We start from the raw sequence: 24,405 nt of genomic DNA, 5'->3' as shown, positions 1-24,405 counted from the left end.
GACACACAACAATAAAGAGTTGTAATATTACTACTTTGTTATTCTGATAAATGACTCCTGACATTCTTTAATCCCAATGTGTCTTCCCCAGGCTCTTGTGCATGTATCAACAGCATACAGCAACAGCGACAAGACCGAAGTAGATGAAGTAGTCTACCCCCCTCGGGTCCATCCCTCCAAAATAATCGAAGCCACAGAGTAAGTACGCCTCCCTTCGGCACTCTAGCCATTGAGAGCTCGTCAGCCGTTCATCGCTCGGAAGGCATAGTTGTTTGAAGGCGAAATATTTGAGGAGTAAACAAAGAGGTCAAATCTAAAGGGGTCATGCAGACAAAATACAAGTTTGTTCTATTCGAAAGATTTAGTGTTTTATAGGGCCCTAAGCAATTGTTCGGCAGCAAACGATGCTTTGTTCACTGTGAAATTAAATATTTTAGGTCCAAATTTCCATTATCCCGCTGAATCGTGTATTTAAGGGACGTCGACAATGATGCATTTACAGCAGGGCCTTAAAACTAAATATATCCTGCTAAACAGGGCCCCTACCATCTCGCAGGCACCTGTTTGATTATCTTGTTTGTCACCCGCTCTCATAGATGGCGCTGTTATACTGCTGAACAGTCAGTGTTTGGTCGTGGCCTTGGTCGGCTACCGGCGGCGCGCCGTTTTGTACTTGTAGGATTGTACTTGTACTTGTAGGATCGAGTAAAATACATAGACCTCATATTCCGAGTTTTCTAGCACGAAGACGCGACAACGAAAGCTGATTTACAACTCAAAGCGCAGGCAGCGTCAGCCAGACGAGCCTCGCTTCAACCTTAGGCTAACGGCGCCGCCTCGCGGCGTGTGTCGGAGTTAGCAAAATTACACCCGTTCCCCTTGCTTCCGCGCCGAATGGGACAGCCGGAGCAACGGGGCGCCGCCGGCAGCAAATAGCGGAGGCCACGTTTTGTCACGGCCGGGCTGGAGGAGCGGCGGGCGCGCAGTTTCATACGGCCTGCGCTTCGGGTATAGTTCCCACCTTTCACCGCCGCTAGTTCGTGGCGCTTCGGACCAACCCTCGCCAGTTGACCCACAGCACGGGCGGGGTAGAGGAGCGGTGCGTGCGGATTTGCCGCTGCCCTAGCCCTGCCGTGGCTACAGGTGATACCTGCCAGTGTTAATTTACATGGGCGTTCTTAAAATAGTTGATTCCTTACCCCCTTCTGAATTTTCGGTCTATTAGGGTCAAACAGCCTAACATTATCATTCGGAAGCGCCGAATCAAACATTTGAAAGAAACATTTTAACTCGGGGCACATGAAGAAAAATATGCGAGGCCTTCATATCTTATCAGCGATTGTATTATATGAAAATGGTGAGACAGGCAAATAAACACGGCACTTTCCGTGACTGAAAATATCATTTCTTATTTTTTTATTTTTCCTTTCGGATGATGTCTTGGTTTGCACACGCACAGGGCACGACCAGTGACGCGAATGATTTCCCGTCGAGGGAGATAGGGTTATCGCTTAGCTAAACGTGATTCTGCTATTCACGCTCCGGTCGGGCTGAGCGGCCCGCCGGCAGCGAAGCGCACTGTCAAAAACACACAGCTGCGCTCGGCCAGAAGCGATGCGTCGACTAACAGAAAGGCGGGTTGGAAGGGCAGAGGGTTGGTTCGAAGCGCCCCCACTGTAAAGAATCTGCTGTATTGGTTCCTTCTTGGGTGCGCAGGCCGTATGAAAATGCGCGCTCGCCGCTGCTCCAGTCCGGCCGTGGTTTTGTTATCTTGTTTATCGCCCACTTTCATAGATGGCGCTGCAGTGTTCGCACTTTGCTTCTGGCCAGACTTTACACCTGTCGTATTTTTTATTACAGTGCATACTAATCGTTTCCTAAATCTTAAGCTATGACTCGACAAACATGGTCACGTAAGCGACCATACACTACGCTACCGGGGGCGGGTACTGAGACCCGACTGCGCATGCGCGCGCGGGCACAGCGATGCGGTTTCCCTCGTCACTCAGTTTGCCTGTGTCAGTTTGCCTGTATTTGCCTATGTCAGTTGGTCAGTGTTGTTTCAGACAAGTCCAGCGCGTCCGACGGCTGTGTTAGCGGTGTCAGCCAGCAAGTGCCGCACTAACTGCTTCAGTGTTTACGTGTACGTTACATAACTTTATTTGTTCACCCTTCAATTCTTACAGTAATAAAAAGAATGTGCCTATATTTAAGCGCAAATAGCCCATTCCTTTTGCCGGCCTCAGCCATAACATCAGGGCTTATGGCATCATAGGTTCTGTTGCGGGAAATCAGCTAGTGGGTCGCATGGCGATTCCCTTTTTTCCTTATTGTATAGCTCTTTTGAGCGAAGTCTGCATTAAAAGTGGTGTCAGTATGATTCTAACGAGGCAATCTTTCGAATGAAACAAAGTTGTGTTTTGTCTGCATGACACCTTTCAACTAAAGGTGCTAGCTCAGAACTGCTCTCTACCAGTCACAACAAAAAATAGCCCCGCTGTGTCATCAGAGTTTTTTTTTTTTTTTTGTAGGTGGATGGATGACAAGATGATAGACGCGATCAGTGGATTGCTCCTCGGGCCGTACCCAAACACTTACACTTTCACCAAAGCTCTAGCTGAGTCACTGGTGCTGTACGAACGAGGAACGCTCCCAGTCGCCATAGTCCGGCCTTCCATTGTGACAGCGTCTTGGAAAGAGCCCTTCCCGGTAAGACTACATGCACGCTCATGGTGCGTTTACGTTTTTACCTTCGGTTGCACGGCATGTGAACATTTTTCTTGTGCGAGCGATAGATGGGACGTGTAGGCAAAATTTTCACGGCGCTCTGTTTATCTGCGCCTTTCTGCCAACAGAGCGAGCAATATAAAACAGCCCAGGGCGACATAATGGAGAGAGCACGTGGAAAAAACTGCCGTTTATAAAAACAAAGCCAATCATACGAAAACCTTTGTAAAAACTATGAAGCAACGTAATTGTTTATTTAAAGCGCTCGTGCTTGTGTGCTGTTTTTCCTTAAGTCAGCACAATGTTACTCAAAAGCTATGTAATGTTGACATGGATGAGCCGTGTACCAGTGATAGTAGCATATCCTGTATACTCTTTGTGCCAGATGGCTAAGGCGTAGAAGAAGCCCTAACCTGTAAGGATGCTCCATCGGCCACAGCGCTTGCGGTACAAGTGATAGCAAACATAACCCAACTAGAAATCACAAACCGGACAGGGTAAGTACCGTGGCTGACAAGCAATGAACCGTTAGGGCCTGCAGGGACGACGCGCCACCCAAATACATACCTACACATCATCATCATCATCATCATCATCATCCTATCTGCGCACACTGCAGGGCAAAGACCTCTCCCATAGATCTCCAATAATGCCGGTCCTGTGCTAACTGCGACCAATTTATCCCCGCAAAATTCTTGATCTCATCTGCCCATTTAACCTTCCGCCGCCCCCTGCCACACTTGCCTTCTTTAGGGATCCACTCTGTTACCCTTAATGACCAACGGTTATCTTGCCTTCGCATTACGTGCCCTGCCCACACCACTTTCTTCTTCTTAATGCCTACTAAATATGCCCTTAATACGCGTTTGATCCCTGACCCACTCCGCTCTCTTCTTGTCCCTTAATGTTACACCTATCATCTCCCATTCCATTCCTCACCGAGTCGTCCTCAAATTTAGTTGAACCCTCATAGTGAACCTCCAAGTTTCTGCCCCTTAGGTGAGTACAGGTAAAATGCAGCTGTTATACACTTTCCTCTTCAGGTACAATGGTAGGCTGTCATTCCTTATCTGAAAATGCCTACCAAATGCACTCCACCCCATTCTTATCCTTCTAATAATCTCTGCCTCATGGTTGGGATCCGGGGTCACAACTTGGCCTAAGTATTGGCCTAACCTCCCATGAATACGCCAATTAATCCTACACATACAGAATACATAAATGAGCGCACACGTTTCCTTCCAGTAGGTACAGATCTTCCGGATGACTGGCCCTCGATCGCTCGGCCAAGCACCTGCGACCCGTATACACACACCGAAAAAAGCTGGGCCACCAGCACACGGAAATCCTCACAGCCCTTCGAACAACAGAAGGCATAATCCCTAATCCGTCATACTCGCTCACAGAAAAACAAGCCACTAAAATTCGAGAAGCCAACCAAGACAGCTGTTGGCAGTACGATCAAGGCTGCCCTCACGCCCAAATGCCTTGCATGCGGACTCTAAGCAAGTAGTAATCACTGTCTCCGGCGTTGTTCTGCCAAGCACTGTCTCCGGCGTTGTTCTGCCATAGTAGATACGGCTGAAAACAGCCGGGAGCGAATCACCGACAATTGAAATTTGCCACGTGCGTGTTCCCGGCTCAAATAAAAGAACATCGGCTGAAACATTGCACGCAAAAGTTGTTTTGTTGATAAAGGGTGAGCCCTTCATAAATGCAGTTTTCAGCTACACAGACCATCAATTCCAACCAAGATCAATTCGGGCAAACATGACAACGTCTGCTATGCACTTTAGCTAATGGAGGTTTGGGGGAGGCGGCGGTGTTCAGAAGCCATTTCCTTGCTATAGATAGCCTGTACCAAGGCCGTCCTCCCGCAATAGAACGAGCCGCAGGCTGCCGGGCGCGCTCCTTTTAGAATTTGCCACATTGTTTCGCATCATCTGGATAAAGTTGTGCTGCTGAGCACGAGGTCGCGGGTTCGGTTCCCGGCCGCGGCGGCCGCTTTTCTGATGGAGGCGAAAAGCAAAAACGCCCGTGTGTACGAGATTTCGGCGCACGTTAAAGATCCCCAGGTGGTCTAAATTAATCCGGAGCCCTCCACTACGGCGCGCCTCAGCGCCTGCGTTGCGTCGGCGCGTTAAACCCTACGATCAATCAATCAATCATCTGGATGAACCTGCACCACTTGTAACTTACAAAAAAATAACACAACATTACAAGAATAATCGACGGAATTTCCCGCTACCTTACGCAAACCTCATGAAGTCGCAAGAAACAGCACTCAAAGTTCTACCAACAAACACCTTCCTGCATCCAGTTAGGCCACGCCGGATATATCCCACCCAATACTGTATCCAGCAGAATGGAAATACTGCCAACATCCAGGTACACTCAGACATATTGTCATACAGTGTAGGAAAAACAAGCACCTAACACCTCTTCCCCGCTCCCCCAACCATCAAGAGCAGTGGGAGACACTGTCTCTCGGAGCAGCCCCTGATCACCGGGAGAGCAGCCGATGTTAGGACGGCACTGGGAACTACTACTGCAAGAACATCATAAATGTTCTCTCTCTCTCTCTCTCTCTCTCTCTCTCTCTCTCTCTCTCTCTCTCTCTCTCTCTCTCTCTCTCTCGTCACCCAAAAACGGTCATTGTGCTCTTTCCGAACTTCATCTTTTTTTCTCTTGAAATGGGAAGCACAAACACTTCCAGTCTAGAGGAGCAATGCCGTGTCCCTCACTCTTCCCACACATGAGGGCGAGTCATAAAAGCGATCTGAGGGGCTAGTTAGGTGTATTGACATGATGTAATAAAAATACTCATGTAAGGACGGGACAAGGGAAGGGAGACAACACACAGCGCGAGTGACACAGACGCGGGACGCCGGATTTCTCGCTCGGCAGGCCGTTTAATGCTTTTGTAGTGGAAGCCACTCGGCACCCCAGCGCAAGCAGCTCCCCCTCGTTCTTCTTGGCCTACGCTCAACGGTGAAGGAATACCTCGGCTTCAGCGCAGCGAAAATGGTGTACGGCTCAACAGTGCGCCTCCCGGGAGAATTCGTCTCCGACCAGACACTTTCCGCCCCAGCAGCCTCTAACCACATCGAGAAGCTGCGCGCATGGCTTGCGCAACTCAGGCCAACAGCACCTTGCATCGCCCGCAACAGAAATGTTTTCACTTTCCCCGACATGTACTCAGCTACACATGTGTTCGTGCGACACGACGCAACGAAGCCGCCCCTCACTCCGCCGTACGACGGCCCTTTCAAAGTTTTGGGACGTAATAACAAGACCATCACAATCGACGTGCGGGGCAAACGAGAAGTCGTCACCGTCGACCGCGCCAAGCATGCTCATATTGAGGTTTCTGTTCATGCAGCTCTCCCGTACGTTTTCAGTGATAACCAGTGGACTCTGACCTTTCGCCATTCAGCCGGTAACTGCTGCCTTTCTTTAAAAGCTCCGCAATATAGGGGGGAGCCCCTGTAGCGGAAACCGCTCGGCATCCCAGCGCAAGCGGCTCCCGCGAGACGGGGCTTTTCCTTTCTCTCAGGTCTTTGTGGAAGACGCGTATTGGCGACGCCACCGCCTGATTACTTCGGGGGTCATTCCCCCACCTTCTTCAACGGTAGCCGTCGAGGAAGGCATAACTTGTTGTCCGGTCCACTCCTGGCATAAGTCCTGGCGTCGTCGCCGTCTGCTCGATTGGGGGGCCTTTTTCCTCTCTCTTTTGAATGGTGCGGGGGTTCCCCTTCTTTCCCTCATCGGGGGGGCGCTCTCAGCGTACGCATCTTTTGAAAATAAACAGCAGTCTTGTCTTGAAACTGCCAACCAGCTCCACGTCTGATTTCTCGCCTCCTTCAGCAGCCGACATTCCGGGCTGCTACACTTTCACGTCGATAATTCTAGAAGATTCACTCGAAATATGCGTGGGAGAAAGGGGTGATTCGGTTCTAGGAAATACTGTTTCTAGCAGAAGACCACCGCCTCCGCATCGGATCAGTTCGCCCGAGCGCGACAACAAAAATGAGCCGAGCTGCCAGGGTGCGCAAGCTGATAACCGGAATATACAGCATATAGCCACGCCGGTAGAATCTCCCGTATGTGCCTAAGCATACGCCCTTCGCTTACTTCAACAAAAAAGTTTTGGAACCCCAGTACTGACAATAACGAGAAAGTGTTAAAATTTGTTTGAGAGTTCCTTCACTTTTCCAGTCTTGCAACGTTCCTCGTACGTTTCCCGTTTCCCCGTGTTGCGCTTTTTGCGATGCATTCCTAAAAAAAACGTGGTAAAATGGTAGTAACGGCGGTATTTACGAATATTCAGAAATTTCGATTAATACTCGAATATTAATATGTGATATTCGTATTCGCTTCGAAAACTATGTATTCGAAGCATTTCTAATATTCGAAAGGGTTCGAATAATGGGCCATTATTGAATATTTGGATTGATTAGTTTAAAGGGGGACGCGGCTTACAACTTCGGAAAAATGACCAAAACACCGTTTTTTGAAAGTCATATATTTGGCTTCTATGTTTTCTATTCTGTGCGTTTGCAAAGTTTTTCCGCCGAAAACCGCAACAAAGTGGCATAAAAATACTTTTGGCAGCCGCGGGGACAAAATGGCAGCGTAAAAGGGCGAAAAAAACGGTAATTTTCGGAGCGCTGCATCTCCGCAAAGGTGCCACCGGGCGCGGTCATTTCATACCATTGGATCAGCCGAGCGATTCTCTTTCCTGTCCCGGTTATCTCTTTTATCTTCGTTCATTCACAAAGGCAGCACAAACGGCAGATAAAGAAAGACGCAAAAACGAAGCCAGAAATACATACTGAAGCGTGATTGGCCTTCCGGTCGGTGCACACCCTCCTGATTGGGCGTGGCTGCGACAATGCAAGATGGCGGCCGCCTGAACTGCGTAGTGCGCGTTTCTGAGCTCATTTTCGCTGCTTCGCTCGGCCAAGTTTCTCTTCTGCCATTTTATCGTCTGGTATTCAACACGGACATTAACGCGATGGGAACGCCTGAGAACACAAGCCAGATTACGGGAAGTTGCGTGGCTCGAAACGCGGAGGTCATCGAATGATTCGTGGTGCGTGAGACTACCCCTGAGGGTGAAACGCGGTGTGCGCGCTTGTGATAGCACTTCGCTTTTTTTTTTTTTGCCTGATTTGCGATGCCTACACGCTTACTATTGCTATGTTTTACAGTAGGCTTGCTAGCCTTAGGAAAGAAACGACCGACCTGTCAAAAGCTGCCGCGCGCACTGCGTAGCCACTGCGCGTTAGAGCCTCGCTTGACTGCGCCACCGGGTACGATTGAATGCCAGTGTTTGTAATTAATGCCTGTGACGTTAGATTTAGTCTTAAGAGCGACCTGACTGTCCATGTCTGGGATAATCAAAGTATGACATGTTGCAATATAAGAGCGCCGCGATGCGGGCGTTACATATCGCTTTCTTACTCAACGTTTCACGCGCACTTCGAGTAATCATGCTAACAGGTCTGAGTTAGGAAAAAAACAACTTGAAATTTTTAGGGAAATTATTAGTACCAATGCATACATCTATAGTTTGGTGCATATTGGCTGTGCTGCGAAAAATATTGGATGCCCTAAATTTCAAGAGTACTAAAAAACGTGCATGTATTGTAGTTGAAGTTATGCAGAATATTATACCAAGCTTCAAAGTAGCTCATTCATACCCTTGTGGTAAGTAAACTTTTGGCAATGAATGCCGTCACGTACGAGGACGATGTTGCTGCTCCAGGCAGGGTTATAAAGCATAAAAGAAGTCAAAACACAGTTCTCAAATGTAAGTAAAAAAAGAAAGCTTCACTTGTTGCCTTGGTCACAACACTGCAGAGGGAAGTTTTTCAGTGCAATACAAGCAACCAGCTAACCTACTTTGCATTGAAAGCCATCTCTCTCCCGTTTGGTCCATGACCTGGCTGTGTGTACTCGTTCTTTCTTTATTCGACATCAGACTTGTTACAGATGTCCAGAGCACAGACAAAAAGCCTCAAAGGATTGGGCTTGATGAGGGTCTGTGCCCCTTCGTCGAATGTTTGTTTACAGTCAAAGAAACAAAGGTGCTTAGCAGCGGGAGTAGCACAGAACTTATAAATTATTACAAGGAACATGAAATGAGAGCAAGGTTTACATCAAAGGAAAAAAAAAACTCTTCACAGAGGATCTGAAAATTATGTTTTATGGAAAGAAAAAAGCTGCAAAAGGTAGTCCTATGTCAAGGCAGGGCATTCCAGAAGCCCCGTCTTTAAAAGGGCATGAAAAGCTACAACCCTGGCGACTTTTGATGAATTAAATCTATGTTGGAACTTCAATAGCCTTTTTTCTCAAAACAGTTTTTTTGCCACCTACGCCGCATGCTCCAATGATTTCTTCGTGACCGCTAGGTCCATTTTGATTCCATTCTTGCGTTGAATTCCTTGAGGAACAGTTGAGGTCGTAACACGCTTAGTTTTTCAGGTTTACGTTTTGCGAATTTTTTATTCAACTAGTCGTTCATGGTATATATATGCATGTTGTAAATTATTATTGTAGGGATTAACGCGCCGACGCAACGGAGGCGATGAGGCGCGCCGTAGTGGAGGGCTCCGGATTAATTTTGACCACCTGGGGATTTTTAACGTGCGCCGAAATCTCAAACACACGGGCGTTTTTGCTTTTCACCTCTATCACAAAAGCGGCCGCCGCGGTAGGGAATCGAACCCGCGACCTCGTTCCCTGTTTTACATTTCCCTCTAAAAAACTGAAAACAAAAACATTGTCTTGTAATAAAAAAATCTAAGACTGTCACGACCTCGTCCATCCATTTCGGAATGCAAAGCACATCGAACAAGTTTTCTATCATGTTTTAAAGGCCGCTCAGGCTCGGCACAAGGTGACCAGAAAGAAAATTTTATAAAACGAAAATTTTTCAGGATATTACTTTGAAATTTTTATGGTGTATCACAGAAGCATTTCCAGTTGCTGTGCCAATTTTCATCAAAATCCATAAAGACATAAAAAAGTTGATGATATTCGTATTCGATTCGTATTCTAAAAATTTGATATTCGCACACACCTATTAGGAAATTAACTGGGTGTAAGAAGTAGTATGCACTAGATTAAGGTCGTGCTTAGATTTTGCATGGCCAGTTAGTAAACGCATGCCGCTCCGAAGTGTGTTATCACTAGGACTTTACTAGTGAACGTAGGAGTGCTTACTGCCTGCTTCACTTAGTAACCCTGACTAGTGCTGCATTTACTACCTCCAGTTACTAAGTACCTTAGTGTGTACTGGGACAACTAACTTGTTCCGTTTGTGAATACCACAACTTTTTTTGGTAGTGTTGGTATTGATCTTGCTACGCTTGCTGTCAGCTCTCAGTGTCGTCGCCAACCCTCTTACTGCACTCGTGGCCGCATTTGATGGTCCATCTGTCCTGTGTCTTTCCTGCATGTCCGTCATGCATCACTTGTAAATACAGCATGGCTGCATGAGGATAAGTGATGTATTCTGCACGTAAATTACCTCTTAGTCTGGGAAAACCGTACTGCAGATGTGGCCCCAGCCGACATAAATTTGATGCCCCCCCCCCACCCCCCTAACCCACTTTGTGGCCCCATCCTTATCTTTACAAAAATCTTCCCAACAAAAACCACAACCCACAAATTGTGACGTCCACTTTATCAGCGCGGCTGACATACACTAAACGAGGCTTAAGTGAAGTTTAATTTGCTGGTATTTCTTTCAAGAGCTGTGTAATAATTTTTAAGCGTTCAAAAGATTCATGACTTCTCAAAAGCCCCCCGCCCATACCCCCTTCACAAAAGTCCCTAAGTAGTACTTGTAATTTTGCACATACCTCCGAATGAGAAAGGTGCCGATTTGCGGGGATCTGTAAATATTGACATGTTTAAGTGAACGAAAGAACAATCAGATGGGCATGATGAAAATATATTATGAATGTCTTCTGTATATATACCACCTCTGTTTTCTTCGTCTTTCGTAATCACCCAACACCGTCAAATATCAATAGGACAGAAACGTTGCCGAAAAACGCACATTAAATATCGACAGCTCTTCTATATATGCCATCGCATATCGCAGTACGTAGTTAAGTAAGCAACAGGTGCAGCAACAGGTGAACAAATAAAATTTGGGTACATACAACTTCTGTCTGCATTTCAGTGTCCTCTTAAACTTTAGCTGTGCTCTGAGCATAACCCACACCTGCGATGTTTATTTTCAGGGCTGGATTGACAGCTATAATGCATTAACCGGCCTCGTAGTGTGGGTAAGTTCTCACAAAACAATTTGCATCCCTGTTAATCGTAACCGGTGGAGCTTTAGTTCACTGTAAAACCATACGCCGTGTGTTCTTGAAGAAGGCGGAAAATAACTTATTTGATCCTTTTTTTTTTCCCGCAGTGCGGTTTGGGGCAGCTGAGATCATTCCTTAGAGAGGAGAAGGCCATTATCGACATCATTCCTGTGGACATAGTGGCTAATGCACTCATTTCTGTTGCCTGGCACACTGCAACTACAAAGTACGTTGCCACACTTTTTTCACGCTTAAAAATTAAATATGCCGGTGCTCAATATTGAAGCTTATTAGTGCCACTTATAAACACGGCGTCGGAGCGAAAGCAATATCCAAAAGTGAATGTTTTTATGCGCATTGTTGCTGCAACCTTTTTTCCCAAGTTACCCTTTGTAAACTTTGGCACTGCTAAGAAAAATCTACGGTGGTACCTGAGCGCTTAATTACGATTTGATAATGCATGTGTCCTCTTTTCTCGCTGAATTATGTTGCCGAGTTTGGTTTTGCCGAGTGTATGACGCCGCTTTCTTTGTGAGTAGGCTTCGCCGCTTTATTTGTATGGGAAAGCCAGCTTTACAAACACCTTGCTTACCTCATCGAGTCCTGATGAACTCGCCCCACTTCTTTCCACAAATGTACTTCTGAGAAAACATTTTCCATAGAAAATATCAGAAGTTTCATATCGAAACGTGAAGGCACAAGGCGATCCTACTTGCCGACAACTTTAGAACACATTGGTCTGTTACGCAGGGCTGGGATTGCCGTGTTTTTCGCCAACTTAGCCAAATTTCGCGTGAGGGATACTCACGCGTTAAAAGGCCTGAAGCTCCCGCTCCGAAAAAACTTCCGACATCCTCGTATGTGCCAAGGTTACGAATGCTTGCTGGGTTTGGATTTTAATCGCAAGCACAATCACTACCTTTTGACGGCGTGCTAATGAAAGCGCTTGCTTGTGCAGACGAATCATGGTCACCGGCTGCTTTGCGCATGCGGGACAGATATAAAAATATGGTTCATTTCTGTCATAGGAATCGGCAAAACACGGAAGTGAAATGTGCAGCAGAATCTGCAGCGAAAGTAGCATGATTTTGGGGGTCGGCGACTGTCTTGTGGGTCTGCTCGTCGAGCGACGTCCTGCTGGCCGGTCGCTTTGGCAAAGATGGGACCACTTCGGTCCTGCTTTTTGGCGTGGACGGCAGGTGGTTGCGGTGCGGCGAGCTCTGCTTGTGGAACGCAAGAGGCAGAATTCGTAGCTTGGAACGTGAACGCAGCTTACGCTGCCCGACCGAGGCGCCAACTGTCAGCGCTCGTTAGCGTCATGATGCACTACTTCGCTTCACCTCTCCTAGACGACATCACCATCCGCGTCAATGAAACTTTGTCTGCCGTTTCTCCACACGTTTTCTTTCTCCTGACTTCGCTGTACTGGCGTCATTTCTGCGACGGATATGACGTCAGTGAAATCTTGGTGTATCCCGGCATAAAACGCTTTCGTGTTACAACCGAATGTGTCATCTGTGTTTCCTCTTGGAATCAGTCAGGAAAATAAATGTCAAAGTACCCGCCGCGGTGGCTCAGTGGCTAAGGCGTTGCGCTGCTGAGCACGAGGTCGCGGGTTCGATTCCCGGCCGCGGCGGCCGCTTTTCTGATGGAGGCGAAAAGCAAAAACGCCCGTGTGTACGAGATTTCGGCGCACGATAAAGATCCCCAGGTGGTCAAAATTAATCCGGAGCCCTCCACTACGGCGCGCCTCATCGCCTGCGTTGCGTCGGCGCGTTAAACCCCACAATCAATCAATTAAATGTCAAAGTATTTCCACTCCAGATATCTTTGATTTGGCACGCCCGTGATAGCCGAGTGCTGGTGCTGTCTTGGCGTAATACCACAATAGCACTGCTGCTGCCGCTCACGTGAGAAAACTGCATGACCTTGACTGGCTGCCAAACGCCTGCGAACCCAATACAGAATAGGCAGAATCTGCGCTAGTTGGATCATACTTGAATTAATACTGGTCAGCCTAAATTTAACTGGGTACGCAGACAATGACAAGAATGACTTGTGCTTCGTTTCTTGTCATTGTCTGCGTACCCAGTTAAATTTAGGCTGACCAGTATTAATTCCAATAAAGAAGTACTGGTGCTGCCACGGGATGCCCTTGAAAATCGGAAAAGTTATAGTGATGATAAACATTATAGCTGCTCTGATGAGGCGGTTTGACGGCGCCAACTATAGAATATCGTGCGGCAGCATATGAAGCGTTGCCCGCTACCCCTTATTGTAATTGCTACTATGCGTGTGTGTAACACTTTGCTAGGCTTCAGAGTACGCATACAGGATTCAAAGTAGGAGTGCCGATATATTTTAGTCGATTCTCCCACTGATCACGCTGTAAGTAATCCATCGATTTAATTATTTATCGGTGCATGCCCCAGCGGCGTCTGTATAGCAGCGCACGCCACAGCAGCACACATTCGTTTTATACAGCGTTGTCGAATATTCCATCGCCGGGTACGTTGATTTGATTGATTGAAGGGTTTAACGCGCCGACGCAATGCAGGCGATGAGGCGCGCCGTAGTGGAGGGCTCCGGATTAATTTTGACCACCTGGGGATCTTTAACGTGCGCCTAAATCTCGTACACACGGGCGTTTTTGCTTTTCGCCTCCATCAGAAAAGCGGCCGCCGTGGCCGGGAATCGAACCCGCGACCTCGTGCTCAGCAGATCGCCGGGTATGTGCTAATTTTCCGTTATGTATTCCTTTTCTTGAATAGCAGCAACGCGGGCGTCTGCTACTTGAACACTGCATCACTGCACTTTAACACTACTTGAACACTTGAATCAAGCAGTTCAGCTTTGCGCTTTGTCACACATGTCACCTTCTTTCACCCTGTGCTTTAAAAGCGCTTCACAATAACAGCGTATCACACTAAACTTTCTTACACCCCTTTTGGCCGAAAAGGGTGTAAGAACCCTGTCCCATGGCGAACAAATTTAATAGGTGTATACGCTAAAAAAAGGTGTAAGGATAAAAAAAGGGTGTTCGTGTGAACACCGTAAAAAAGGGTGTAAGGTTGCTCAACACCCTAAAATAAGGGTGTGGGCTGCGTAGCTACGCGTGACGGTGTCACAGCATGACATGGACATATTCAACAGGCACAAGCCACACTTGACCATCGAATGAATTGAGCAACAAAACCAACACTATGCATGAGGGCAGCGAGTAAATACTTGGAAATACACTTGCTCTTCATGCTTTTATAGCCAGCAAAAGAAAGTCTTCCAATAGAGCCGGTGGGCCTGTCACAAAATTAAGATATTTAGCGCTAATTTCGGAATGATGCATCATATGTGAGCATATACAAATCAGCATGCATATTTGCAAAAACCTTTTAACCGCGAGGTCGTTGTTATCTTCAATCAGTCATATAATTTTATTATTTTAAATACAAAACAAATATTCCCCGCAATCTCTACTCTCCTTCAAGAAGGGTGTTCATTATTTCAAAAGCCTTTTTCCCAAAAGTGTGTAAAGCTACTAATTAGGGTGTTAGAAACTAAGCAGTTCACAGAATAAGCTGAACATTATCCGGTTTACCAGACGACAGATGAACGTTTCTGTGATTTGATATAAAGTGCGTGTCCATTGAAGTAAAGACTGGCCTATTTTGCTCATTTTATCGTCTGCGCAGTCAGACCAATGGTCATTTTATTTTAAGTGCAATGCACTTCTTAAGCGACCCTGAACCTGCGTCCACCGGCGATGTCCGCGCACGTGGAGATGGGCGCGCGCAGCCTGGCCGCTGACATAGCACATACCCACGTGGGGGATTGGCCAGGAATCTCCTCGTCTTCCTTAGCAACGGGGGGAGATGGGCGCGCGCTGCCTGGCCGCTGACATGGCACATACCCACGTGGGGGATTGGCCAAGAATCGGGCGTGAGAAGGGCTAATGCACCTGCTTAAAGGAGTACTGACACGAAATTTCAAAGCTGAGATCCGCTCTAGCAATCAAGTACAACGACAACACAAATAGGTGTCTGTGAATAAATGCATAGCACATACCCACGTGGGGGATTGGCCAGGAATCTCCTCGTCTTCCTTGGCAACGGGGGGAGATGGGCGCGCGCTGCCTGGCCGCTGACATGGCACATACCCACGTGGGGGATTGGCCAAGAATCGGGCGTGAGAAGGGCTAATGCACCTGCTTAAAGGAGTACTGACACGAAAGTTCAAAGCTGAGATCCGCTCTAGCAATCAAGTACAACGACAACACAAATAGGTGTCTGTGAATAAATGCATCTTTCTTTCTTTGCAGTTGTGTGTGTGTGTGTGATCTCTCTTTCGCGAACATTACCGAACCGCGCAAATTCAACTCGTGCATTCGCACTTTCACATTCTTCCCCTCGGGGAAATGCGGGGAATTTTTTATCACTGCCCGCTGTGCCCTCGCTAATTGTGAACACGTTTAGTTATAGTCGTGTACGAAAATAGTCGCATGAATGTGCGTGCGTGTGAATGTGTGTGCAGGCCAGAGCAAGTGACGGTTTACCACTCCACCAGTAGTGCCTTCCAGCAACACACGTGGGCCGAAGCGACCACGAGGATTCAGGAAGTCGTCGTGCAACACCCACTGCCTAACTTGACGCGCTACCCGAAATTTAACGTGACCAATAACCCGCTGTGGCACAACGTCAACCTATGGCGACTCAGCTACCTACCCGCGTGTGTTGGAGACCTGGGCCTCAAACTACTGGGTCGAAAGCCAAGGTTTGTAACTGCAACCTCCAGTACGGTCAGGCTTGCAGCAGCAGGGTATCAGTGCACTAGATTATTCGAGTTGTTCACCGAGTTGAATAGCCGGCTGCGGGACTAGAAGGACGGAAGCGGATGTTCTTACTCTGATGCTGCAATGTGATGTCACTACGCTAAAGTCTGTCGGTCTATCATTAGGTTGTAGAACTAGCCAAGTATACAATTTTAGATTGGTACTGTAATCTGCTCTGTAAGGCATGCCGAAGCAGCATGCCTATACAGCAAATCTCCTGTAACTGAGCCTTACGTTCTTCAGCTTTTGTTGTCTGTGATAAAGGACAGGAAAACATGATTATCTTTCTGTTTAACTCAAAGGTAACACCTGTAGCAGCTCTTTCGGCTTTTTATAAGAAACACTGCTTTTCGGATTTAGAGATTAATGAGTAAACTGGCAATATCGCCTCCTATGACCCTTCTTTTTTTTTCAAACGTTAAATATGACATCAAAAAGGCAACTCAGTGATAGCCTGCCGTGCGGCTCTGCCACGTAGTGGAAAGGGCAGAAGAGGGTAATGGTAGTAGTGGTAAAGTGCATTTATTTTGGGGTCAGACATACGTTGGCCCCTTTTGGTGGCAGAGGGTCAGAAGGGAAACAGAAGAAGAAAGAGGCCTGATCGGACGCTTCCCAAGCAACTGTGGGCGTTCGTTGTACATCCGGTACAACAGCCGAAAATCAACTGCCAGGTTTGGACAGCCACTGTACATCCATTGTACGTCCTTGTTTGTATGTATATTTGCGGACGTACAGTGGACATATAGCAACGTATGTACAAGGATATTTTTTGGTCTTTGCTTTTATATTTATTTCGCCATTTATTGACGCTTAGTGGTGTTTTGGAACATACACGAGTGGATGCCATTTGGACATACGGAAATATATATATTTCCGTTCAGGAGTTTTGAATGGTTATGACTAAATAAACCGCTTCCTCGAGTATGCCGCTAACTCTTGGCCAGAAGGCTAAATCGAGGCGTTTGTTTGGGTCCGTTACGCCTCTACGCCGCGTGGGTGGGGTGGCTAGATAGCGTGACAGCGAACAAGCTACGACGACAGGCCGGGCCCCTGAAGTGCCCTGCACTGTAAACTTGACTGAAGTAGTCCGGAAAAAACGAAAGTTTCTCAGCATGCTTCGAATGAGACGAATGTCTCTTTTGCAGGGTCCAAGCCAACTTCATTGCTTCATAGAAATTTTTAGACATCACAAAGAATAAAAATTGGATATTTCTAGCAGCGACAGCGCGCTGTGAACGCAATCAAATAAAAAACACAGTCTGATCAACAATTAAAATTTTGAATATTTACACATTTCGGTAGTTCTCCCACATCTAGCTGTCGCGACAATAGAGGCACAGTAATTTCAGCGCTCTCTCTTATGTATGCATTATATGCGATCCACACCCCTGGATTGATCTCCTTCCCCTGTCTTAATTATGACCACAGCCATTAGAAATCATTCTCTTATACCGCGCCGATATACAAAAAAATCGGACTGATATACAAAAAACAGCTATGCCTTCATTATCTGAGAGAAAGGTTTCAACTTGCTTGATGAGCCTGAAGTATAAAATTTGGCGAATATACGCTTCGGCAAATAAATTGACCACTTCCTACGAGTCAATTATCTTTGATGCCGCCACCTTACAGGTTCGTGCCCCTCTATTATAAATCTCGCAAGAGTCTGGATGTTGTCCAGTACTTCACCACTCATGGCTGGCTCTTCCCATCGAACAACATGGTGGCACTTGAGAACGACCTCTCTCCGACCGACAAGCAGGTATAATACTATCCCGCAAGTTTTCCTCCCGGAGAGTGCTCTAGGTATCTAGGTCGAGTGCTCCACATCTATTACTTCCTGCCTAGCTGTTGTGCTGTGTCTCTGTGTAAATGTCGCGTCACTTCTGAGACCATCTAGTATAGCAAACAATAAACGTCTGGCTCTCGCTCTCATGCATGCGCACACATGTGCACGTTCAATTACTATTTTTCCAGTAGCGATCTGCGCATGTGCGGGCTGCCAGTCTGCCATTCCTGGCAGTAGCTTTGGGCGAAATAAACAAAAGAGCGCCCCCTCAGCTTGCTGCTTGGGGAGCGGCTATGCTTCCTAGGGTACGTTTTTATTTCCACTTTTCGAAAACGTCGCAGTGTGTTCATACGTGCGCAAAAAAAAAGGCATTCAACGGGAAGGGGCAAAAATGTTTGAGGTTGACAATGCTGCCAGCACTTGGCTACCGAGGGAGCATGAAAATGAAAAAGAGTGAAGAAAAAGGGGCACCTTGGCCACTGCAGATTATTCATGGGAGCGTGCGCCTGTTCCCTTGGCATTCATGTGAAAGGCACGGGTGACGGGTGGGTGCGGCAGGGACCGCAGGATGAGAACGCTTCGTGCACGAGTTCCCCGAAATCCAAACATTTTGGGGGGGGGGGGGGGGGGTCTTATGTTAGTTGAGGTTCGCCGTGGCACCTGCTAGGAGGATCGGTACTGGAAACAGGACCATTTTATTTATTTTTATGCATCCGTTCGCAAGGGAATGACTGTATCTTGAGTGCCTCATTCTCTTCATAGTTATTTCTTAATATCATTATTATAGTCATCCTGCTAACCTACGTTTCACTACAGGCATTTGAAAGCACAACAGGCTATCCTTGGTATCACTCTCGCTGTTACAGTTAGTCAACGTTGATGTCCGGAGCCTACCATGGTTTACTTACTGGGAAGAATACATGCTGGGCATTCACAAATACCTCTTCAACGCAGACCTGTCGAGGCTTCCAGATGCACGAAGGCACATGAAATGGTAAGCAAGCCTGTGTAAATTTAAATGAAAACAGGGGCACTCCGACGAAACCATTTGACATGAATCAGAGAATGGTTCAGAGTAGTAATAATTCAATGCCCAACATTAAACGAACGCACGCCCTAAGAGTCATGTGTGCCCTCTTTTTGGTAATCTGGCTAAAGTGTGTGGTTATGAAAACAAACAGCATCCAAAGATGCACTTTCTGCTTCGCATCAGTCAGATTTGTAAGCTTGGGTGTAATAGTACCCACCAACCCCAGGCCCGAATGTTTGGCCCGAGTGTTTGGACGGAAACATGTGCCCGTCCAAACATTTAGAACAAGATGTATGAGCTACGGGAAATCCAGCCAATGAAAACATATTGAGTTATTTTTTAGTATTCGGAAAGCTATGAACTAACTTGGTGTAATACTAGCAATGTGTTCATGAGAGGTACTGACACCAGTTTTCGGTGTTAATATTATTGTACAGTTCGTTTTCATTACCCAACAAAATACCCTGGCAAAAATATGAGCGGCCTGAGACGCGTGGAACATACTTCAATTTGACCTCATTTATCCTGTCGACGGAGCGGCGCCCAGCAAATGGACATGAGCGTGACATCACTTCGTGGGAGGGAAAATAAGCGGCGTAGCCGTGTGTCCATGTGCCTCCAACGCTTGTCAGAAACTCGTGACGTCACTTCACACGTCCGGCCAGGCGAGCGGCGATTGGGCGCTGGTAAATTCACGCACTCATGCACGAAACCAGAGCTTAACCGCTGCCAGAAAGGCACCCTCGCCAAAAATAAAGTTCCACACGCAGGGCAGAAGCCGGCTATATAGCCCAGAATCGCAATAGAAGTCGCATCAGTACTTATATTGAAAGCGATCATCAAATTTATGTCTCAATGGTAGGCCTAAACTGCTTCAAGCAGCTCAGCCGCTCAGCTCCGGCGGCGGGGCCGTCGAAACAACGCCTCCACCGGCCTCCGCAGTGTTTTTACATCCGCACAAAACAATAAGGTCATACCGTGGTTCTGTCATACGTGCCCTTCGGGCCGGAAAGGCGGGAAACCGAAAGCGGCAATTTTCAGGCCGTTCAGTGTAATTAATTATTGCGCGCTCAAGTATTTAAAGTATGTTTCGGGTTCGCCAGACCATTAAGCATAAATAAAAGCAATAAAGAGAGAAGATGATATTTTGGTGTCAGTACTCCTTTAACAGAAAACAGGGTAGGCCAACAAACCATAGATGTAAAGATATCTAACTTATGCGTTCAAGCGCCTTCAGGAACTGATTGTTCCCGCAGTACAAATTCTAAAAACCCGAAACATTCCTCCAGTATATTTCCAGATCTTGTGCGTTTTTGTACCTTTAACAGTAAACCTCATTCACCCTAGGCTCCCATCCTTCGTTGCAGGCTTCGCTTCAATCACCGGTTTCTCAACCTACTGCCGGTAACGTCTGTGTGGCGCCTGCTAAAGAGACGGTCGTAGACAGCACGGAGGCTCCGAAACTTCAAGCTAACGCTTGTACTGAAGCTCTGCCAACAGCTGCCGTTGCTGAGACCACTGTTGTGGTCTCAGCAGTGACAACAATCGCAGCTACCAAGCCAGTTCCCCGGGAAGGATGCACGCCGGCAACGACTACGAGGAAACAATAAACTGCTCATCTACACAGCAATCAGCCAGAGATGCACTGTTACTGCAATGTTTGGAACATGAACAATTGAAAACTTTCGTGGCATGCCACCACCTATGCCAGCGTTGCGCAGACTGGAAAGAGAATTATCACTGTGAACGTTACTATAGACTGGCTAATCATGGATGGGCTTAAATAAGCTTTACAAGCTATTGTTACGTTAAGAAACATTACATTAGGCTACTGGCTTAATGAGGGCCTCGTTTCTAGAAGCCTTGCTACCAAAAGTAGCGTAAAAGGGGTTTTCCCGCCAGTCGATTGCCTTTGACATGCTGTAGATGGTCAAGTTCCAGATCAGGGGCTAAAAAATCCTCTTCACATAGAGTTGTCCTGGCGGCGCGGACTTCCATGATTACAATAGAGTTTTAGCATTCCATATGTTTCGTCCTTTCCGCATGTACCGTTCGTACCGTGACCCAACTGGGCACTTTCGCATTCGTTCCAGCAGAGGGGGTTAGTTCAGCTTATGGGCCACCCCCGCTTTACCATGCACGCGCATTCGTTCCGGTGGGGTTCGGGCCTCCTCGCCGTGCCCGGGCGCGCAGGCTCAGTTGGGTCCCGGTACAGACTGTACATACCAAAAGGACGGAACAGATGGAAGGCTAAAACTGTCTAACAAAAATTCTGCAGAAATTCAGAGAATTATCTACTAATGCGTGGCACTAATCTTATGCCGCTTGTCTTGAGTGTGACATTTTTACAGCCAAATTTTTTGGTTTTTCTAAATCCTGTCCGACCATTAGCTCCACTTACGCTATTATAATGATTACAGGTGGAACTTTCACGAAATGTGCATTATTGTTGAAATTCCTGGCGTTACACGCTTCGCCATTTTTCGTGACTTTTTATATTTTTCTTATTTTTCAGTTTTTAAAAATCTCATGCGACCAGTTATCTCCATTTACGCCATTATAGCGATTACAGGTGGAACTTCCGCGATATCTGCATTTCTGTGTGAATGCAGGGCGTTCCACGGTCCTGGCTGTGGGGGTTCTTGGCAAAGAATGTTATGCATTAATATCCCATAAATATTCCAAATACAGCACCACAGGTAGCTGATTTGGCAGAGCATCAGACGCGTAACAAGAAGGTAGCGTGTGCGGTCCTCATCCTGGGTGTGTTTTTCTCCACTTCCGTTAGTAACATATAAAAATGGTTATCTTGATTTAACAAACAGCCAAATTACTTCCCTTATACGTTCCTTCCTTTTTTCACTCCAGCATTACCTTTCTGTATTCATTTCAACGAGCTCCTCATGCCTAATTACATATATTTACATGGCAATTTCCACGGCAGTACTGTTGATTATGAGGCATTTTTAATGTTAACGCGTGATGTGCCCCATGAAGCAAAAACGTTGCATTATGACCAGCGGATGGTACCAAAACCCCACGCGTCATCAACCAGAAGAAAAAGTGGCAGTACAGTAATCGAACCCAGGGACGCACGGTGATGGCAGGTGACCCACTCCTTTATGCTGACACCACGTGAAACACTGCTTTGAAAGTAGTACTTTAAATATTGTGATGTGCCCATGACAATATTAATGAAAGGGTGCTAGAGGACAACAGAGTCAAAAAGGACATCCACAGTTCAGACGCGATATGGTTCCTTTGTTATCGATGGAGCGTTTTGAAACGGAGCTGCTGCATTCACTACCCTTGTTGTCAAAACGCTAAAGGTCAGCTGAGAGGGCGATACCATCAGCTACGGTTTCATTCGCCGTGGCCCGGGAGCCGAACGGGAACGAAACCAAATCGAAAAATCGGAACCGAGCCGGTATTTTTGCTGGAATTGAACCCGAACCTTAACCGTTATTTCTTGAGCATGCTGGACCCGAACCGTAACTCAGCCAAAAAAAAAAGAAATATGGGTAAAGGGTACGGCGAAACGATTCGACCACCTGCTGTTGATAGCACGCGGTCAACACCATTCGGGGCTTTTCTGTTTCACGCACTCCCACGTCGTAAATTCTCACGCACTTTTCCCTTCGCATCAGTTGCAACATCATCAATGCTCTCTTAAGTCCATGCACTCTTTCTTGACAGAGCGAAGCGTCCGCGTCATGGTGGGCCGGGCCTTTGGAGACATGTACGTACGTCAAGGGGCAGTGCCGTCTCCAACACTTTTTAATATGGTCATGGCGGACCTTCCACCTATGGTGGACAAGATTTCAGGCATATCTTACACCATTTACGCCGACGACATCACCACCTGGTCGACGGGCGGCTCAATCGGCGAACAAGAGCAGGCTCTGCAACAAGGACTGAATACAATCACTGACTTTCTGGAGTCAGTGGGTTTTTCACCTTCTCCCGAAAAGACAGTCTTTGTAGTGGTAGCCAATGCCCGCCTTCGCAAGCAGCAAGTGAAGGACCACATCAGCCTTTCTATGAACGGAGTGAGACTGCAAGCGAAAGAGAGCGTTCGTAATCTTGGTCTCCCTGTTGATGAAGATGGTGGGTGCGGAACATGAACGTCGCAACTTCTACGCACGTGGAAGAGCACAACCCACCTAATCAAACGAGTCACGTCCAAATCATGGGGAACTGACTAGAGCTTTCTGCGCACGCTTGTAAACGGTCTCCTGATTTCCAAAACAATGTACGGCATTAACTATACATACCTCACAAATAAAAACTGGCAGAAGCTTGATATCCTGCATCGCGAAGCTCTACGCGTCGTTACAGGATTGCAAAAATTTACAGCCAAGGACGTTCTGTACGCACAAGCGCAAGCTAATAGACTTGACGACATAGCCGAAGACAGACGGATTGGACAATTTCAGCGTCTGGACAACACCGATGCAGGCAGGAGACTTCTTCTCAGAGCTGGTTTCGAGCTTCCCGGCAGACATCCGCACGAGCTGCCGTTCCGCCTTGGGACGACATTATTGTGACAATGAACAAGCCACTGCCAAGAAATGTCGGTCACGACAACCCAAGACGAAGGAAAAAGAAGGTTAAAGATGACCTCCTAGAACTAGCCACAACTAGACCGCGATACCAGAGCAAATCGCAAGCATGTCTACAGAGACACCGCAGTTGAACATGACCACGTCTCACTCTACTGGTACAACCTCGAAGACCGAAGCGCCAAAGCACACGTGCGCTTTGTCAAAATTTCGAGCCGAGAATCCGAGCTAAGGGCCATCCTGCTTGCCTTGACTGAACATGCAGGCAAACATCCGAGCACCCTCGGCCCTCCCGAGCACATAATAATTTACACAGACTCAATGGACGCAATTCGAGCCCTTGGTTGACGCAAAACTACCAGTCGCACTGTCCGCAGAATAAAGAAGTTCATTGCTGAATGCCAACAGAGTGGCCTGCAATACACAATTCGATGGGTCCCTGGACATGAAGAGATTGAAGGCAATGAAGAGGCACACATAACGGCCCGGGAGCAACTTCGTATTCACCCCGAGCAAGGCTGTTTAGAACCCGTCGATTCAGATGAGGAGGCCGACATCAACACAGAGGACGGTGCTGCTTTCGCGAAGGTCGAGCGGAAGGCCGTCCTTCAAAACGAAATTCCGGAAGACCCCAACCCGTTGCCGCCCGGATTCAGCCGGTGGGCAACAGTGCGGCTAAGGCGTATAAGAACGGGCACGGCCCTTATGCCTAGTGCGGCTCACTATTTCTTCAGGCGTGGAAACCCGTACAGCTCTCCGAACTGCCAGAAATGTGGTACCGGTGCCCTGTGCAGTGCGGGACACCTCCTGTGGGAATGTTCGGCCCTCAGTATTCCTAGAGAACGCTGCCTAAAGACACTTGGCCCGCTACGACCGGCAGACTACGAACTTTGGCTTAACCCACTTGGAGCCCCACCTCACAGGAAGCATCTGCTGGACACTGTTGATTTTCATCAGAGAACGCGGCATTGAGGACTGCTTTTAGGTGCCTTTCTTGCCCTGTTCTCCCCACTCCTTACATCCTATCCCTTGTCCGACTCTTGACCGAGGCCTCCGGTCATGTCAAGGGGACTTCTCTCCCTCTCTTTTTTTTTTCAATAAAAATGTGTTCCTTCATTCTTTTCGTCGTTATAACATGAGGA

At 47.3% G+C, this 24,405-nt stretch overlaps 1 protein-coding gene and 1 pseudogene across 1 annotated transcript in view; one reads left to right on the top strand and one right to left on the bottom strand.

The window, feature by feature from the left end:
• LOC144175266 (fatty acyl-CoA reductase 1-like) overlaps positions 1–20,240 on the top strand; it is a 49,449-nt pseudogene extending 29,209 nt beyond the window's left edge.
• LOC144173294 (solute carrier family 22 member 7-like) overlaps positions 1–24,405 on the bottom strand; it is a 110,575-nt gene that overhangs the window by 76,532 nt on the left and 9,638 nt on the right. The window lies entirely within an intron of this gene.

This window comes from Haemaphysalis longicornis, unplaced genomic scaffold (assembly GCF_048455015.1).
Source record: "Haemaphysalis longicornis isolate Haplotype H1 unplaced genomic scaffold, Haemaphysalis longicornis Haplotype H1 scaffold_3, whole genome shotgun sequence".
NCBI classification, from domain to species: domain Eukaryota; kingdom Metazoa; phylum Arthropoda; class Arachnida; order Ixodida; family Ixodidae; genus Haemaphysalis; species Haemaphysalis longicornis.
This window is presented reverse-complemented; position numbering and strand designations above follow the sequence as displayed.